Source organism: Bubalus bubalis, chromosome 5, assembly GCF_019923935.1.
Source record: "Bubalus bubalis isolate 160015118507 breed Murrah chromosome 5, NDDB_SH_1, whole genome shotgun sequence".
Lineage (NCBI taxonomy): Eukaryota > Metazoa > Chordata > Mammalia > Artiodactyla > Bovidae > Bubalus > Bubalus bubalis.
The window spans coordinates 100,038,289-100,043,767 of NC_059161.1; positions in this window are offsets into that span (position 1 = coordinate 100,038,289).

The window sequence follows — 5,479 nt, forward strand, 5'->3', positions numbered from 1 at the left end:
TTAAAATAAAAGGTCAGAGCCTGCAAGAACATTCAGTAGTATCCAATATCTAATCTATTTAACATTAAAAGAGTGATAAGAATGATCTATTTTTTAAAAAAAAAATTATTGATATATGGTTGACTTAAAATGTTGTGTTGATTTCCTCTCAACAGCAAAGTGACTCAGTTACATAAATGTATATTCTTTGTCATATTCTTTTCCATTATGCTTTGAACTCTGGATGGAGATTCATGACATTGTACAGGAATCAGGGATCAAGACCATCCCCATGGAAAAGAAATGCAAAAAAAGCAAAATGGATGTCTGGGGAGGTCTTACAAATAGCTGAGAAAAGAAGAGAAGTGAAAAGCAAAGGAGAAAAAGAAAGATATAAGCATATGAATGCAGAGTTCCAAAGAATAGCAAGAAGAGATAAGAAAGCCTTCCTCAGCGATCAATGCAAAGAAATAGAGGAAAACAACAGAATGGGAAAGACCAGAGATCTCTTTAAGAAAATTCGAGATACCAAGGGGACATTTCATGCAAAGATGGGCTCAATAAAGGACAGAAATGGTATGGACCTAAAGAAAGAAGCAGAAGATATTAAGAAGAGGTGGCAAGAATACACAGAAGAACTGTACAAAAAAGATCTTCACAACCAAGATAATCACGATGGTGTGATCACTCAACTAGAGCCAGACATCCTGAAATGTGAAGTCAAGTGGGCCTTAGGAAGCATCACTACAAACAAAGCTAGTGGAGGTGATGGAATTCCAGTTGAGCTATTTCAAATCCTGAAAGATGATGCTGTGAAAGTGCTGCACTCAATATGCCAGCAAATTTGGAAAACTCAGCAGTGGCCACAGGACTGGAAAAGGTCAGTTTTCATTCTAATCCCAAAGAAAGGCAATGCCAAAGAATGCTCAAACTACTGCACAATTGCACTCATCTCACACACTAGTAAAGTAAGGCTCAAAATTCTCCAAGCCAGGCTTCAGCAATATGTGAACCATGGACTTCCAGATGTTCAAGCTGGTTTTAGAAAAGGCAGAGGAACCAGAGATCAAATTGTCAACATCTGCTGGGTCATCAAAAAAGCAAGAGGGTTCCAGAAAAACATCTTTATTGACTATGCCAAAGCCTTTGACTGTGTGGACCACAATAAACTGTGGAAAATTCTCAAAGAAATGGGAATTCCAGACGACCTGACCCGCCTCTTGAGAAATCAGTATGTAGGTAAAGTTAGAACTGGACATGGAACAACAGATTGTTTCCAGATAGGAAAAGGAGTATGTAAAGGTTGTATATTGTCACCCTACTTATTTAATTTATATGCCGTGTACATCATGAGAAACGCTGGGCTGGAGGAAGCACAAGCTGGAATCAAAATTGCTGGGAGAAGTATCAGTAACTTCAGATACGCAGATGACACCATCCTTATGACAGAAAGTGAATAAGAACTAAAGAACCTCTTGATGAAAGTGAAAGAGGAGAGTGAAAAAGTTGGCTTAAAGCTCAACATTCAGAAAACAAAGATAATGGCATTCAGTCCCATTGCTTCATGGCGGATAGATGGGGAAACAGTGTCAGACTTTATTTTTCTGGGCTCAAAAATCACTGCAGATGGTGACTGCAGCCATGAAATTAAAAGACGCTTACTCCTTGGAAGGAAAGTTATGACCAACCTAGACAGCATATTAAAAAGCAGAGATGTTACTTTGCCAACAAAGGTCTGTCTAGTCAAGGCTATGGTTTTTCCAGTAGTCATGTATGGATGTGAGAGTTGGACTGTGAAGAAGGCTGAGTGCCAAAGCATTGATGCTTTTGAACTGTAGTGTTGGAGAAGACTCTTGAGAGTCCTTTGGACTGCAAGGAGATCCAACCAGTCCATCCTAAAGGAGATCAGTCCTGAATATTCATTGGAAGGACTGATGATGAAGCTGAAACTCCAATACTTTGGCCACCTGATGTGAAGAGCTGACTCATTTGAAAAGACCTTGATGCTGAGAAAGATTGAGGGCAGGAAGAAAAGGGGATGACAGAGGATGAGATGGTTGGATGGCATCACTGACTCAATGGACATGGGTTTGGGTGGATTCTGGGAGTTGGTGATGGACAGGGAGGCCTAGTGTGCTGTGGTAAACAGGGTCTCAAAGAGTCGGACACGACTGAGCAACTGAACTGAAGATTTATTACACAATATTGAATATTGTTCATTGTCCTATACAGTTGGATGTTGTTGTTTACTCATCCTGTATGTAATAATTCACATCTGCTAATCCCAAACTCCCAATCCTTCCCTCCCCTACCCCCTAACTAATGATATATTTTGACAAAGAATTATTATAGTGAGGAAAAGATGTTTTCCCTTAAGATTTTTACAACTTACAGTTTGTTCCAATTATATTTTAATTTTCTTTCTAAAAGCCTTAATGCAAATAACATGGAAATCATCAGCAACTATGAAACAATTAAGTCTGTATACATAAGTTGGGGAATTTATTTTAGATGAATTATGAAAATAAATGTTTTGGTAGTTGTTACATTTGAAGCCCTCTTAGGGGTTAATGGGGAAAATTTGTTTTTTTAAACTTTCTATTTAGGAGATACTTTTTTTTATATAAAATTTTTCTTAAATGTGTTTTCCTACTGACATTTCACTCTAAATATTAGATTAAAAATGCACAATAAAAATTCATACTAACAATAATTATTGCTTTCTGTCTCCTTTAAAAATAAATTTCCTTGGCATTGAAATATGTATAACATCATATATGAAACGAGTTGCCAGTCCAGGTTCAATGCACGATACTGGATGCTTGGGGCTGGTGCATTGGGATGACCCAGAGGGATGGTATGGGGAGGGAGGAAGGTTCAGGATGGGTAACACATGTATACCTGTGGCAGATTCATTTTGATATAGGGCAAAACCAATACAATATTGTAAAGTTAAATAAAATAAAATTTAAAAAAAAAGAAAAAAAAAATCCATGATCCTCCTCCCCCCCCAAAAAAAAAAAAATAAATAAATAAATTTCCTCATGACACACATGCATATGTAAGGTTTGCCAGCCTTCTCTCATCTACTCTCCCCACCAGTTGAGGCCATTTTTTAATTCTTATAATAATTATTTCTGGTTATTCCTGTAGTAAACCAATCAAGAGACCCAGCAAAGCCATACTGTTGAGTCTTGGTCACAGCATTTTAGGCTGAATGTATCCACTCAGTACTGTAGTCAAGCTGTGTATTGCAAAATAGATGGGAAACAGTGAGAGACTTTATTTGGCGGGGGGGTGGGGGGGGTGTCCAAAATCACTGCAGATGGTGACTGCAGCCATGAAATTAAAAGACCCTTGCTCCTTGGAAGAAAAGCTATGACCAACCGGGACAGTGTATTAAAAAACAGAGACATTATTTTACCAAAAAAGGTCCATCTAGTCAAAGCCATGGTTTTTCCAGTAGTCATATATGGATGTGAGAGTTGGACTATAAAGAAAGCTAAGTGCTGAAGAATTGATGCTTTTGAACTGTGGTGTTGGAGAAGACTCTTGAGAGAGTCCCTTGGACTGCAAGGAGATACAACTAGTCCATCCTAAAGGAAATCGGTCCTGAATATTCATTGGAAGCACTGATGCTGAAACTCCAATACTTTGGCCACCTGATGTGAAGAATAGACTCATTTGAAAAGACCCTGATGCTGGGAAAGATTGAAGGCGGGAGGAGAAGGGGATGACAGAGGATGAGATGGTTGGTTGGCATCACTGATGTGATGGACATGAGTTTGAGTAAGCTCCAGGAGTTCTGATGGACAGCAAAGCCTGGCATGCTGCAGTCCATGGGGTTGCAAAGAGTCAGACACGACTGAGTGAACTGAACTGATGTACTGAATTTTATATCACTAATGTTAGGGAAAAGTAAATTCATAGTTGAAGTTAGAAAATTGGTCCTTTGAGAACCCACCTTTATTTGCCAGTATCAGCTTTTGTCCTGATTGTTCAAATACTTCTGAATTGAAATCCAGTTGTAATTTAGTAGTTTTGTGTCTTTGGGGATTTACGTCAACTCTGTTCATCTCAGCATCCTATGCTACTATGTTGCTACACCCCAACCCTGGCGAGGGCTTTATTACAGGAGACAAAGTGAAGTGAAAAGACTGGCCATGAGCTCTCCACTCACCCTCCTCAAGCCTGGTGTCACTCTGGTTTTTCAATCTCAATATATATTCTCACTATAAAAATTAAACAGGCAAGCTTAATAGTTTCTAGGGCTGTGTGTGTTAGTCACTCAGTCATGTCTGACTCTCTGCGATCCCATGGACTATAGTCCACCAGTCTCCCTTATCCCTGGAATTCTCCAGGCAAGAATACTGGAGTGGCCATGCTCTCCTCCAGGGGATCTTCCTGACCCAGGGATCGAACCTGAGTCTCCCACATTGCAGGTAGATTCTTTACCATTTGAGGGACAATTCATACTTTATTGAAGAGCTTGAAAAATAGTGATGGAGTCCAGGGGGGTGACTCCTGGAAAGACAGGAGGGAAACACACCTGGAAACAGGGCACTTGTGCTCTGACCAGAGCCATCTCCACTCTGATCACCCTGTTATCCACGGTCAGGAGATATACACAGGCATTGCTTGTATTCATACTGTGATATTTCAAATGTAATTTTATCCTAAAGTTAAGCTCCATGGATATAACAAAACAGCAATAAGCCAAAATTGCATTTAAACTATATTAATTCAGGGAAATTATGAAAGTTCAGAATTAAAAAGCTTACCATGATTGTGCAGCAATTAAGGACCTTCAGATGTGCTGGGTTTTACTCTTAAAGATGGGAACAGGGGTTCACTCCTGACTGGTTTGGGACAATGCTCACTGGGGCTAGAGGGGAGTCTGAAACACTCTAAGTAAAATTGAAAGTCGCTCAGTTGTGTCCAGCTCTTTGCAACCCCACGGACTATACAGTCCATGGAATTCTCCAGGCCAGAATACTGGAGTGGGTAGACATTCCCTTCTCCAGGGGATCTTCCCCACCCAGGGATTGAACCCAGGTCTCCTGCATTGTGGGTGGATTCTTTACCAACTGAGCTATCAGGGAACCCTGAAACACATTAAACAACAGGTCATTTTCTCAAGCAGGTTTCTGCCTATAAGCAGTTCCTGCCATCGTGTTCCCCATAACAGGATAGGGAGTTGGACAACTACTGGAGGCCACAGAGGCCCACAGAGACCTTCATACATGATGGAAACCATACATGCTGTGGCACGACAGCCAGGAGGGCACAATCACTCCTGTAAATGTGCCCCACGGCCTTCTATTACAAGGATGAAGTCAAACATGAATTGTCCTCTTAGGGTCCTAAACTGACAATCTGGTCCACTCCCCACAACTCCCCACTGCCATCTCCTCCTCAATTGTTTATTGGGGAAGGGGGAAGTTAGGAAACACAGCCCTTCCATGGAGCACATGGCTGTGGAATCACCAAGAAATACTCC